General features: G+C 37.6%; 1 protein-coding gene across 3 annotated transcripts in view; it reads right to left on the bottom strand.

Annotated features, from left to right (window-relative positions):
- The window catches only part of Chn1 (chimerin 1), a 161,508-nt gene that overhangs the window by 44,195 nt on the left and 101,480 nt on the right, over window positions 1–15,833 (bottom strand). The gene's annotated exons all lie outside the window — the stretch shown is intronic.

Below are 15,833 nucleotides of genomic sequence, written 5' to 3'. Positions count from 1 at the left end.
ATGCCTACATTCTGCCTGCAGTCAGTTTCTAGCAACAGACACCCTGTGAACCCTCTAGCAGGAAGGTAGGGGGAAGGGAGAGATTTGTCGGGGGAGGCAGAATTAGACTGGTTATCTCCTTTCTTACGGTGGCCAATAAAAATCAAGCAACAGTATTTAAGTGCTGTGTTCCTCAACTCACTGTTTCTCCCTCCTCTCATGTAAAATTTTCTTGCTGGCTCAAAAAAGAAAAGGAGAAGAACAAAAAAAAAAATCAGTGGGAAGATAATGAGCAATGAATGAGTCATACATTATTACAAAATGGAATTTTTAACCTATTAAATGCAGTAGAAAATTAATATACAGCACCATGTTTTAAAACAAATGAACATTCTATTGCCAGGTAATTGGGAAAAGCTGAGCCGTATCATTCTTTGTGCATTATGCATATATTCTACCACTCAAGTATATCTCACATCCCCTCTTCTTTGTGCATTACTGCCAGAAATCAGTTAACTAAAACCAAATATAGAAAACCTGCTAACTATTCTAATAAAAAGACATTTAAATAGGTCTCACATGATTCCATACAGAATAAAGAGCATGCCTATAACATTGCTAATACTCTAGGGCAGTCAGCTTTATTTGTACTATGTATATAGTTATGGATCTACATTTTAAAAAATCAACATCTTAATTTTCTAGTCATATTTTTTATTCATTGATCTTGAAGTGAAGGGAGGTAGCTGGGAATACCTGAGTTGCATAGGTCCCAGATATAGTGTAACTGTGTTTACCAGGTTCTTGGATGTTTGTACCAGGAACTTTGATGTTTGCTGATGTAGCAAAGTGGGGAGATGTGTAAGACCCAGCTGTATTTAAAAGCAATAGCTATACTCTCAGTAAGGGACTATGGGAGGTTTAAATTTTTCCACTGTAGTTCAGAAAACATCTTTCACCTATTTCCTGTGCTATAGTAACTAATTTTAATCTATTATATCTCTAATTATACTAAGAAAATCTACAACTCTGATATTGAAATGACCTACAGGATGGAGGGTTTAGCTCAGTGGTAGTGTGCTTACACTTGCACAAAGACCTGGGTTCAATATCCAGCACAAGCCAACAAATTCAATCAACTTACTAGCATAACCTTTATAATCTATAGGTGGCACAGCCCCATGAATATTCTAGTTTAATTTGGGCACAGGTGGTCTTTAAACTATGTTAGGTATTTAAAATAATCATTTTATAAATATAACCATTTTTAAAGTTTTGAGTCCTTTTAGTTCTTTTAAAAATATTTTAAGCAAATAAAAGAGAGATGTTAACATTTACATGTATTGGAGTCTCAGTTCAAACTAATAACCATATGCCAATATGACATCTAAATTATTCCTCATTCCAAGAGGAAAGACAATGGAAAAGGTTTTCCTTGCCTAATCTAAATTACTCTCCAGCTTAGAACTGATTTGTCATGACTTAGACCCACCAATTCCTTACGTATGGACACATGTACAGCCTAAAATGGTTTATACAATTTTTAGCTGCACTAATTGAAAAAAATTACAAAGTTAAGCAATGTTTGTGTTTTTTTCCAAGTTCCTGAGTTAGAGAAAACAATCACATGTGTAACTTAAAAAAAAAAAATCCCAGTCTTTCAACTGAAATAACTAAAATTCAACCAAGCACAATAGTATTCATAACAGTCACCCAGAAAATTCATGTTCAGGTAAAATAAGCATTTTATTACTAAGAATACTACCTACCATAGACTTGGTAGGTATTTTTTAACTTTTCTAGTAATCTAAAAATACTTAGCTGGGGCCTCAAAAGCCTGAGGCCCTGAATTCAAATCCAGTATTCAAAATAAAAAAACAAATAAATACAAAAATAAAAAAGGAAGGAAGAAAAAAAAAAGAAATACAGTAACAAGGTCTCCTAACTGTGACATAAGGCAGTAGAGAGACAGAAAAGAATAGCTTAAGATAAAAAAGGTCTTAGGTACTCTCAAATGGTCTTAGGGTTTGGTCAATGCTGTTTGTCAATATGGAAACAACTGTATTGCGGTAATGGTTTTGGGACAAGCCTGCAAAATATAAGCGTTACTTGTTTTAAAACTCTGACCTGCTACCAGTGTTCTGATGCCCAATCTCCATAACAAAAAATATATATTACTCTTGCTTACATTTATCTGGCCATATCAATTTATTTAGGTACTAAGTACTTGTATAAACCCTAGTAAGGCATAATACTATTCTCAGTTTATAGATGAGAGAATTAAGGTACATAGAAGTGAAATTCCCAAGCTGCATAGCTGCAAGGTGGTAAAGCTGGGCTCTTAAACACTATGCTCTATCTACAGAGCAAACAAGAGGAACTATGGAATCCTTCCTTTACAAGCGGTGGATGGTTTGCACCAATCGTATGTGATCTTGTTCACCTCTTCATTATCTTGGGGTATCATATTCTAACTCATATCACAGTTACCTAGGTAACTATTAATTTAGAATTGGGTCTTGCATATCTTCATATAAACCTTGATTTCGCATGGAAACTTGCACCAAAAAAAGACTCAATAAATATTTGGTTAAAAAATAAAACCAGTCAGAGGGCTGGGAAGGTGGCTTAGTGGTAGAGCGCTTGCCTTGCATGCGTGAGGCCCTGGGTTCGATTCCTCAGCACCACATAAGCAAAAAGAAAAAAGCGGGAAGTGGTGCTATGGCTCAAGTGGTAGAGTGTTAGCCTTGAGCTGAAGAGCTGAGGGACAGCGCTCAGGCCCAGAGTTCAAGGCCCCACGACTGGACCCAAAATAAATAAATAAATAAATAAAATAAAACCAGTCAGGCACCAGTGGCTCACACCTGTAATCGTACCTACTTTAGGGGGTTGAGGTCTGTTGAGGTTCAAAGCCAGCCAGGGCAGGAAAGTTGGTGAGATTCTTATCTCCAACTCACTGCCAAAAAAAAAAAAAAAAGAAAAAGAAAAAGAAAAAGAAGAAGGAGGAGGAGGAGAAGGAGAAGGAGCAGGAGCAGAAGCAGTAGCTGTGGCTCAAGTGGCAGAGCACTGGCCTTGAACAAAAAAGCTCAGGCAGCAGCACCCAGGCCCTGAGTTCAAGCCCCAAGATGGGCAGCAAAAAACACATCAAACACACATACAAAAAATAAAAACCAAATGAAGACAGCTATTTTTATTAGGAGGCAGAGATTGAAATCAGAGAAACTGAAGAATGAATATTGACTTTGGGAGATTTGTTGGTGCCTCAACTGTCCCATCTATATAATGTGTCTAATAGCTGTCTTGTAACTCTTAAGACTACAAACAAGGTCTGGGAAGGTGGCTCAGTGGTAGAGCACTTGCCTTGCATGCTCAAGGCCCTGGGTTCAATTCCTCAGCACCACATAAGCAAAAAGAAAAAAAGCCAGAAGTGGTGCTGTGGCTCAAGTGGTAGAGCACTAGCCTTGAACTGAAGAGCTGAGGGACAGTGCCCAGGCCCAGAGTTCAGGCCCCACGACTGGACCCAAAAAAATAAAATAAAATAAAATAAAGTTCTAGAAAAAAAAAAAAAGACTACAAACAATAAGTGTTCAATAATGATTTGCCATTATAAGTAAATATTAGCTGTAGATTATATGTAAATATAAGACAAAGCTCCTGCTCTAAGAAGGCACAGCATGCCTGGAAACACTTGTGTTAGGGCCTGTACTTAAGTCTCCACATTCTAGTTCTAATCTTTTTTGTTTTTTTTTTCTTTTCCAGTCATGTGGCTTGTTAACTCTGGGCCTGGACGCTGTCCCTCAGTTCTTCAGCTCAAGGCAAGCACTCTACCACTTGAGCCACAGTACCACTTCCAATTTTCTGGTGGTTGATTGGAGATAAGAGTCCCACAGACTTTCTTGTCCCGGTTGGCTCTGAAATTCGATCCTCATATCTCAGCCTCCTGACTAGTTAGGATTATAGGCATGAGCCACTGAGCCCGGCTTCTAGTTCTAATCTTTAAAAATTCACCTATGAAGATAGATGCTAATTGTGAAAGCAAAGTTGAGGAGGATGGAAAGTGGAAAAGAGATTATCAATATCTTTTAAGGAATAATCCTTGTAACTTTGCTTAATGCTTCATTAGGTTGCTCAATTTACTGGTCACCATCATCTTGGGAAGCATGTGACATGAGAGTCACATAAAGTGAAGAAACTAGGCCTCACAAAATGACTTGACCTGAATCTATCTGTCTTTCTTTTCCAATGTCTTCCAGCTCTTTTTGCTACATTACAATCAGAGTAGGAGATAAAAACAGGCAGTTGGGGATTCAGTGCCTCTCATATTCTGGATTACAACAGAAGAAAATGGTATGAGTGGTTAGAGATGTAAACTGGCAGGGCACATAGCTTGCAAGGTCATTCTTGCTGGAAACATCAGCTGTGTTTAGCTTTTTACTTTGGCTACGAGTCTATGACCTGACTTCAGAGCTAACTCTGCTCATCCTTGATAGTGCTGTCACTTTTTTAAGTTTATCTGAATCAGGGTGACTGCTTCAGAAAAGGGCAGATTCAAAAACTATAAAAAGTTAAAGAAAGAAATTGCAGAAGACACTAGGAAATAGAAAGACCTCCCATGCTCATGGATAGGCCGACTTAATATAGTACAGATAGTAATACTTCCAAAATTAATATACAAATTCAATGCAATTCCTATTAAAATCCCAATGACGTACATCACTGAAATACAGAAAACAGTCCAAAAATTCATATGGAACAACAAAAGACCTAGAATAGCCAAAACAATTCTAGGGGATAAAGACAATATGGGAGGGCTATCCAAGCTGAACTTCAAACTCTACTACAGAGCTATAATAACAAAGACAGCATGGTACTGGCACAAAAACAGACCCGAAGACCAATGGAACAGAATAGAAGATCCAGAAATAAATCCACAGGCCTACAGACAGCTGATATTCGACAAAGGAGTCAAAGACATACAATGGAAAAAACACAGCCTCTTCAACCACTGGTGCTGGGAAAATTGGGCAGCCACATGCAAAAAACTAAAAGTAGACCCCAGCTTATCACCATGCACCAACATCAACTCAAAATGGATTAAAGACCTTAACATTAAACCTGAATCTCTGAAACTACTGCAGGACAGAGTAGGAGAGATACTTGAACTAATAGGCACAGGAAGGAACTTCCTGAACAGAGTCCCAGGGTCACAACAAATTGGAGAGAGACTCGACAAATGGGACTACCTTAAAATAAAAAGCTTCTGCACAGCTAAATCTATGGCAACCAAGCTAAAAAGACAACCAACTGTTTGGGAAAAAATATTTACCAGCAATATATCAGACAAGGGGCTAACATCCTGTATATACAGGGAACTCAAGAAACTAATCCCTCCCAAACCTAACAAACCAATTACTAAATGGGCAAGGGAACTAAAGAGGGACTTCTCAAAGGAAGAAATAAAAATGGCAAAGAAACACATGAGGAAATGTTCATCATCCCTGGTGGTGAAGGAAATGCAAATAAAGACAACCCTGAGATACCACCTTACCCCAGTCAGAATGTCCCACATCCACAAATCAGCCAATGACAAATGCTGGAGGGGATGTGGAGAAAAAGGAACCCTATTACACTGCTGGTGGGAATGTACACTTATACAACCACTTTGGAAAGCAGTCTGGAGGGTCCTTAGAAAGCTAAAGATTGACCTTCCTTACAACCCAGTCATACCACTTCTAGGCATCTACCCTGAACAACAGGAACCAATATACAAGGACACGTGCACCTCCATGTTTATTGCAGCACTGTTCACAATAGCTAGGATATGGAAACAACCCAGATGCCCCACCACAGATGAATGGATCCAAAAATTGTGGTATCTATACACAATGGAATATTATGCAGCCATTAGAAATGACAAAATAATGACATTTGCAGGGAAATGGATGGAGCTAGAAGGAATTGTGTTGAGCAAGGTAAGCCAAGAGCAAAGAGACAAACGGTACATGGTCTCCCTGATAAGTGGATGTTAAATCCAAAATGTTAGGTGATACGACAAAACTAACAGGATTTAAGAAACAAAGAACTCCCACTCATCTGGTCGAACCACTACTAAATATCCCCATGCTGCTGATCTCATGTATGGTGTATATGTGTACACCGTTATATGTTATAGACTGTGATAGACAATTTGCTCCAGGGAAATTAGAATGAACTTGTGACTTTAAATGAGCATTATTATTCCACAATACTGTGAAATTCCGGAAATTATGTAACCACTTAATCACAATTAAAAAAAAAAAAGAACCTGGGGAAGGGAGGGAGAGAGGGAGGGAGGGAGGGAAGGGATGGTAGGGGGAAAACAATGGAGGGGGTAACAATGCTCAATAGGAAGTGTACTCATTACCTTACTCATGTAACTGTAACCCTCTGTATAGTATCTTTACAATAAAAAAAAAAAAACTCCGATCCTCTGAAAAAAAAAAGAAAAGGGCAGATTCCATAACCCCCTTTTTTTCTGCCCTGGTTGAGGAATAGAATGGGATAGGTAACTGTAATGAGGAATAAGGAACAGAAGGTAGGATAAGTGACCTTTGAAAGGAACACATTCACCACTTTTGAAACAAGAAGACTCTACAGATCATATTACTTCCTGTTCATACAGTAATGATACTCATTTTCACCAAGTGCAGTCTAACAGGAAGTTCAGACTCTGAGACCATCCTGCCATTTACTGACCACGCACTATCCTTGGTCAAGTTCCTAATTTACCTCAGCCTTTGTTTAAATATGTGTAAATGGATTAAAATAAAGTAAAAAATTAAGAATCAAATGATATAATATGCAGGAAGAATTCTACATTATTTCTGGCACAGAAAGTAATCAATAAACGAATGTTTCTCCTCCTTTCCTTGTACCCAAGGATATATATTACCAAAATTTGAGTCAGTATTATATGTGACTATGAAGTGGACTCAAGTTCAATGTCCTCTATCATGTAAACTTCAGCTACACTGAGAACATCACTATTCTATAATTTTTATTTTAGCTTGTCCTGGCAAGAACTTTCATGCTCACTTGCTAAAGTAATTCCATCAAACCCTTAACAAATTATTCACATTAAGGTACGTTTTCTTTTGTACATAGTCTTGTATTAATACATGACCAGGACTTAAGCCAAAGGAATAAATCTCTAACCACTAAATATCAGGACTTACTTGTAGTCATGAGGGTGTTTTCCAGAAAACTGGAAGGACCTCATGCGACACAACCATCCCCTCCTACAAAACACTGTAAGGAGAGCACAGATGCATCATCACAATAGTAAGTCAGTTCTGAACCTCAAATACTCTAGCTGGCAGGGTCTTGAGGCCTGGGAGAGTCGCATAACTGGATTAACTTTGGGGTACATAGGTTTCTGATTCTGGTTTATCAAAATCCTATAATTTCTACGGAGTATTGAAAGTGAGATACAAACAACATAACTTTTCGGAATTCTCCAAAAACAAGAAGTAATATGATTACCCATAATAATGGATTCAAACAAACAAAGCTCATTACAGATACACATATATACATACAGATATTCATTATTATCTTCATCTCCTGGTGACTATTTTTAATCCATTTAAGTCAAGAACGAAATACATTCCAAGATACTTAACAACAATATGTCAGTTTCTACTGACAGCAGTGTGACAATGAATGAGTACATGTATGATGAAGTTTTGTTGTGAAACCAACTAATAACATAGATATAATTTCTATTTTATAGATGAAGAAATAGAAGCGTAGAGACACGGGCATCTAACTAGTAAGCAGTGAAAATAGGGCTTAAATTCAGGTTTCTATATCTTCAAATTCTGTCTTTCCTTTTGACTATCTGACTTTCATATTATTTACAGTTGGCATGCACCTTTGAAAAATTACTACTGCAATAGATTCACAGATCATTAATACTCAAGTACCTCTCAAATCACTAGGTATTTTAGTATTTCTTTGTTTGTTTGTTTGTTTTGACAGTTCAGGGCCAAGACACTGTTCCTGAGCTTTTTTGCTCAAGGCTAGTGCTCTACCAGCTTGAACCACAATACCACTTACGGCTTTTTCTGTTTATGCAGTACAGTGGAATTGAATCCAGGGTTTCATGCAAGCTAGGCAAGCACTCTACCACTAAGTCACATATATGTGAATTTATAGTATCTATCAGATGAAACAATCACTCAAAGTTTCCAAAAGCACTTTCAGTCAAACATTAGACTTCTATTTTAGAACTTTAAAATTCCGTAAGTTATTTTGGGATAAATGTTTATGTTGCACAAAGTTTTATGATACAACCACAGTCACATCATAATTCCTAACTCAGTCTTTTTTTCCCATTACTTAAAAAAAATTTATTATGAAAATACCATACAGAGAGGAGTTACCTAACTCAGTCTTAATTACACAGATCCTTACCATTAACATAATGTCCACCAAAGAACCCACATAATATCCATGTGAACAGTAGCAGTAAGGCACATCAGTGCATTAATTTCACTGTGCTATGCTAAAGTACTAATGCTGAATGCTGTATACTCTAACATCCTCCTCGACAGACTCAATACTTTTAAACATACATCTAAAAACCCAATGTAAGCAAAGTATAGCCATAACATTCCTTCTTCCAAGAAATACCAGAACAATTATAAACTTCATCGAAAACTTGAGAGAGATTCTTTGTCTGGTCCTAGGGCTTGAACTTGGGGCCTATGTGTTATCCCTGAACTTTAGTGCTCAAGGTTAGCACTCTATCAGTTAAGCCACAGCTCTACTTCCACCTTTTTGGTGGTTAATTGGATATAAGTCCCATAGAGTTTCCTACCTGGGCTGGCTTTAAACCACAATCCTCAGATCTCAGCCTCCTAAATAGCAAGGATTACAGATATGAGCCACCAGCACCTGGCTCTTGAGGGGAACTTTTCAACTCTACATGATCCCAGCCATGCCAAGGAAGAGAAATGGAACTGCACACAGCTTGGTTTTATTTCCAACTCTATGCATGTCTGAGGGTTTTCCTCACTAGTGGTCTTCTTAGAACTGAATACTGTACCCCTGGACGCCAAAGGGCTATAGTAATTATTCATTTGTAAATCCTCAGAGAGAAGTAGTTTATAGTTCTGATTACTGGAAACAATATAGTTTTGGACAATAAAATGAAAGATGATAGTCTTATCCTCCCAAATACTTGGTCACTGATGGTAGTAGTTATGTGATGATCATCATAATCAGTGTTCTTAATGAACAGCTGAAACCGACCAAAACAGGAACCTCCTCTCCATGCCTACCACCTATGGGCCACGTGAGAAATGTGTCATCATTTTGACTTTTTTGTTTTAACCAAATCTTTGCTATTGTGCCTGTAATATACTATTATTGTTCTGCAAAAATAGAGAAGGTAAAGTTAGATATGCTCCAATACTTCACAAATAATGAACATTAAACCTAGTGCAAAATTTGTAAATCATAAATATTTTAGCTTTTTCAAAGAGACTGTAGTTGTAATATACATATACAAAACACAACTAAAAGACTCAGGTTGATACTATCAGGAGTATTTTTATATTTCAAACTGCCAAGAGATTACTTCAAGTTAGTGCACTTCAGGAAATATTTGCCCTCACCAATTTAACACAGGTAACCCAAAGTCTCAAAGTAATACTTGTATTTTTAGATTTCTCACTCCACTGGTCACTTCTGTTGTCTAGACTGGGATGAAGCTTAAGTGATTTGATTAGTTTAAAAAGAACTTGTTACAAATGTAATGAAATCTGAGCTGAAAAAAAAACTTGTTTCAATATCTTGGATGAAAAAAAAGGAATTGTAGTTTGATTAGAATATTCTGGTTGAAATTTATTTAAAACATTCAGTTTAAGCCTAATATTGATGCTGATTCACAGGAGGAAGCCAACTGTAGAATTCAAACACACTTTATTACATAGAAATGGAAATGGTGGCATACAGGAAAATATTAACTTCCTCAAACAATTATGCAGGAAGAAGGATAAACAGGAGCATAATTCATACATGTGTGAACTGTCTACCTCACAGCCAGACATGAACTTGTCTTCTTTCTGTAATGTTCCTATGCTGACTGTTTTCCATCAAGATAATGATGCTTACAAAGGACTTTGTAATGCTTTGGAGCATTTTCTAATATAAATCTTTCATATCTTGTCCGTAATACTTCATTTTATGAGATTCTTGTTAGTTCAAAGAATCCTAATGAAATTAATAGAGAACTTGAACAACCCATAAGTTGAACACTCTTCTTCATGTAGGAGAGTCATCAGATTCGTTGTTTTTACTGTGTCTCACTCAACATCTTAACAGTAATTTGAGGCATCTGGATTAAACCTACAAGAGATCACTGTTACAAAATAAGGCAGAAAGTCAGACCTTGACAACTGGCTCCTGTGAGCAAGAAGGAGAAATCAAATGAAGCCTGATGCAATTTCTACCTTTTAATGACATTTCAATGCTAATCTCCTCCTCCACTAAGGCCTTGTAAAAGGGAGACAGTTTACCCTAACCAAGCAACTAAAGATCTGAGGATGATAAAGTTAAATACTATTTAAAGCTACCTGGCCAACTGAGACCAGGGATTTACTACCTTTTGCCACTATTTTGGTGGCAAAATGCCACCACTAATAGAAACTGATAGTGAACAGGGATATTCATGGACTCAAGAGTGCTTCTCCAAACTTCTGAGAATGTACCTACAATTGTCAATGTCAACACATTTTCAGTTACTACTGGTGCTCTAGGAAGATATGTTATATTTATCTTTAAGCTTATTTATCTAAGTTCAAGCACAGGCTTATATTCCCTAAGGAGGCCTTGGAAAATATTTTCTGGCCTGAGGTCTGATTCTAAGAGAAAGGTACATTATCAAGAAATAATTTGTGGGCTGGGAAGGTAGCTCAGTGGTAGAGTGTATGCCTTGCAAGCATGAAGCCCTGGGTTCAATTCCTCAGCACCACATTAACAGAAAAAGCTGGAAGTGGCGCTGTGGCTCCAGTGGTAGAGTGCTAGCCTTGAGCTGAAGAGCTGAGGGACAGCGCCCAGACCCAGAGTTCAGGCCCCATGACTGGCAAAAAAAAAAAAAAAAGAAAGAATTTGTGAAGTTAACAGATTTGGTATTTCCTAGTGTTACTTTATACTAATTTCAATTACTTGTCTACTCCTGCCAACTTAGTCTCATAAGACTATTCTGTTGTATGCTTTTTGTTTGTTTGTTTTTGTGCTGGCTCTACCATGTGAACCACAGCTCCACTTTCAGTTTTTTGGTGGTTAACTGGAAATGAGATGATAGTCTCATGGACTTCCCTGCCCTAACTGGCTTCGAATCACGATGCTCAGATCTCAGGCTCCTGAGTAACTAGGATTGCAGGTGTGAGCCACCAGCACTTGGCTTTGTTAAGAAATCCACTGATGTTAAGAATTTGCTTAGCAGTAGAAAGCCAACACAGTGAGGATAGAACCCAGGACTCCTCAGTTCTCACTGCATCCTCACTTTCTCCTCTACTTCCATGAGGCCTGGGGAATCTGATCACTCAACATGTGATGAGGACAATGCTGAACCTACGTAAAACTCAGGGTCATCAGAACCATCAGAAGCAGAAACATTTATAGCTGAAAATGACAGTGACTGACTGTTCCAAGTCTGACAGTTTGCAACATACAGAAAAGTATAATTGGTGTATAGGTCAACTTGCCTTCACTGTGACAAAATACCCAATCAATTAAAAAAATCATTTTAGGGCTGGGAAGGTAGCTCAGTGGTAGAGCACTTGCCTTGCACGCCTGAGGCCCTGGGTTCGATTCCTCAGCACCACATAAGCAAAAAGAAAAAAATCTGGAAGTGGTGCTGTGGCTCAGGTGGTAGAGTGCTAGCCTTGAGCTGAAGAGCTGAGAGACAGTGCCCAGGCCCAGAGTTCAGGCCCCACGACTGGACCCAAAAATAAAAAATAAATAAATAAAAATAAAAAAAATAAAAAAAATCATTTTACTGGAGTTAGAACTCCAAGCTTAGAGTCTGAGGTATGCTCAATCCTTTTTTTTTTTTTTTTTTTTTGCAGTCATTTTTCAGATAATGTCTCACACTTTTGCCTGGGGCTAGCATTGGACCACCAATTCTCTAATTCTCTTACCTCATTGGAGAGGTAAGAGATTACAGGAATATGCCACCACAGCAGACTTGTCCTTTGAGATAGGGTTTTGACCACTTTTTCCTTCAGTAGACCTCAAACCTCAAGCCTCTTATCTACTAAATAACTTACACTGCAGGCACAGCTACTAGAAGTGGCTTAAAAATCAACTTAAAAGGAGCAACGTTTTATTTTGGTTCATGATTTCAGAGGTTTCATCCCACAATTGCTTGACCTTATTGTTTTGGACCTGGGGCAGCATAGTAACTATGGCAGGTGTCAAGACTGCAATGCAGTGGAGCAGGGGTGGGTGCAGGGGTGAGCTGAGGTTCACTATCCCCTTCAAGGGCACACTTCCAATGACCTATCCAACTCTAGATTCCAGCTCTTAAAGGTTCCACCACCTCATAACAGCACTAGGAGCATAAACCATGGGTCTTTTGGGGATACTCCAGATTCAGACTAAAGTTAACCACCCTTTTCATGATTTTGATGGTGGTAAGCAAGGTGTTATGTTAATTTTCCTTAGGCACATACAGTCTTTTGCCTGGTGTCTATCAGGGCAGCAGGCACAGCTATTACTAGCAATACACAATTTTGTGTCTTAATATTTGTAATGGAGATTCCAGATTGGTTAATACAGTAATAATAAAAATAGGATGCATTTTATTTTTAAAAGAACGTAAGATTTGGGGCACTGAAGATGTCAACTAAGAAACTATATGTACATACCCCACAAATTCACTAAATGAAAATAATGAAATACTCAAAATATACATGCATAGTACTAAGGGGCAGATATTAAGAAAATATATTCTGCTTTCCTTCATATTTTTGAGAAATACCACAGAAAATAATAAACTGTTTTGTTACAGACCTGATAGTGTTGTTTGTTTCTGTTTCCTTTTTCTGCTTCGAAATTATAATAGACTTCCTAAAGTTTTACATAAACTCTCTCAAGTACTGAGTTGAAAAGAAATCTTCAGCTGCCTTGAAAATCTTGCTTATTTAGGAGACGAATGTCAACTTAGAGGTCTTTTGTCAATTTCCGAGAGCTAAGCAAGCTTCAATTTTCACAATGAAATGCTAATATAAGCATTTTGAAGACTGAAATGATAAAAACCTGAAGTTGTCAACTAGAATTCAAGTTAGCTGTCAAAAATGCCAAAGTGTACAAACTTATCTTAAATAATGTGATGTTTATATCATAAATCTGTCACCAATAATTTCATTAGTACATAGGTAATATTAATAATTTTATAGGGTTCAATTACAAAAGTTTGAAATTCTGATATCTCATTCTGTGAAATATACTGCTGTTTAATATGCTTATTTGAATTACTGTCAGGTTTGCACATTTACGTGTAATTCACACTGTGGCACGGGTGTCCTTCTTTATATAGTAGTTCTTACTGATGTTGTTCCTAGGAAAGAAATGAGACTTTGAGATTGGGAAAAAAGCAGAAATGGAATTTTCACTGTGATGCCTGGTACCACCGCTGTAGTTCACACTTAACAGCTGCAGACCCTCTACATTCCCCTCAACTGACCACGTTAACAGCTGAGGCTGGACAAGGGCAGTATCAGCAAATAAAAGATTGCTGGCTAATTTCTGCCTAAGTGCTTCAGGCTCAGTCCAAGATCCCAGAAGAGCAGAGGTTCTTCCTCCCCATGAGGAGTACTTCCTCACCATCTACTTCAATTTACTTTTAGCTTAAGAGTCCTTAAGACAGAAACCTTAAACAAGCTACCATCCCTAAAAAACCACTGCTAAACACCTCATGTTCCTTTGTAGTTTCTATATCCCTAAATGATCTGAGAAATTTTACATGCTAAAATCTGATATACAATCTGATACCAGATGTTTATAATAAAAAACAAATGCAATAAATGTGATAATAAAGTGTCACATCAACATTTAAAAATAAAAGTCCCAATAGAAATCCCATCACTGGTTATGTGAGGCTAAGGTAAGTGGGTAGGGGATTTTCAACAAAGAGGCAACTTTCTGGAGTAATGAAATGCTGTACATTTTGATTGGAGTGGTGGTTACATGGCTATAAACACGTTAAAACTCTTCAAACTGTTCATGTGTGCACTTTACTATATATAATTTATATATCAATAAAAGATCGCATTTGAGAAATTCTTAAGAAAGATGAGGATATATGATTATTTGTAAAGTTTCACTGTTAGGAAGAAAAAGAGAACTTATTAAGAATCTGGGTAGCAGCCCAAAGCCATTCTAAAGGTAATAAGCAAGCTACAGCCAGAGCAAGGATCCCTTTCCGCAGAGTGGATGAAAGGAAGGAAGGTGCAAATCTCTTAAGAAGGTGCTAAACAGTCTGCAGTTTATATAAAGGCCTCTGGTTTGGGAGCAGAAGTGTACTGGAGGTGAACTTTTTTTTTTTTTTTTTTTTGTATTTTATTTTATTTGAGAACATACTGTACAGAGGGGCAACAATTACATGGGCAGGATAATGCATACATTTCTTACCAAGCATTGCAGCCTCCTCCTTTGTTTACCCTTCACTTCCCTTCCCCGCCTCCCCCCTCCCCCCACCCAATTTTACCCCCCTCCCCCCACCCAATTATACCCCCCTCCCCCCCCACACCGAAATTGTAAAGCTGGTTTTGACATGACATTTTGTACTTCTCATTGTTGCAACAGGTCCACCTGAATCCTTAAACGACTTGTTTGTCCCCATCTCCTCCACATGTTATACTAACATCAAATATAGTGAAAGCGGGGGTTACACTGTGGGGGAGGGACATACAAAGCAACAAAGAAATAATCTTATAAATGCATTAGAAACACATGCATGAAAGAAACGAAAACATTAAAATACATATTTAAGGTTTCATTTTCCTAACATCACATTATCTGGCCTTTTCCGCTTGACTCATACCTATACTAGATATTGCAAATAAGGGAAACCATGGGACCTATGCTTCTTTGGGCCTGGCTTACTTCACTTAATATAATTTTTTCCAAACCTTTCCATTTCCTAACAAATGGGGAAATGTCATTCTTTCTGATGGAGGCATAGAATTCCATTGTGTATATATACCACATTTTCTTGATCCATTCATCTACTGAGGGGCATCTGGGTTGGTTCCATATCTTAGCTATGGTAAATAATGCTGCAATAAACATAGTTGTGCTGGTAGCTTTAGTGTGGTCTTGTTTGTAAACATTTGGGTAAATGCCCAAAAGTGGGATTGCTGGATCATAGGGGAGATCTATGTGAAGTCTTTTGAGGAACCTCCATACTGCTTTCCAAAGTGGTTGAACAAGTTTACATTCCCACCAACAATGAAGTAAGGTTCCTTTCAGTCCACATCCTGGAGGTGAACTTTTTATCAAAGATTGTTGGCAAATAAGTTACAATAACTTAGAAATTATCAAGAAAATACTTAAGTTGGATGAGATGTAAATTTAATTAAAGTGGGTCATCATCAAACCTACAGCATTTAGTGAATGGTTTATTTATAGTGAATGGTTTTAGAAACTAAGGAAGTTGGGCTTTTTCAGTCAAGTAATTGACAAACCACAGTAAAAATGGTGTAATAGTATAGCTGTCCCTTGATATGGCTGGGGGACTGGTTCTATGCTCCCTATGAATATTAAAAATCCATAGATGCTCAAGTCCCTTACCTAAAATAGTA

The sequence above is a fragment of the Dipodomys merriami genome, unplaced genomic scaffold (genome assembly GCF_024711535.1).
Source record: "Dipodomys merriami isolate MVZ:Mamm:240054 unplaced genomic scaffold, mDipMer1.0.p SCAF_1, whole genome shotgun sequence".
Taxonomy (NCBI): Eukaryota; Metazoa; Chordata; class Mammalia; order Rodentia; family Heteromyidae; genus Dipodomys; species Dipodomys merriami.
This window is presented reverse-complemented; position numbering and strand designations above follow the sequence as displayed.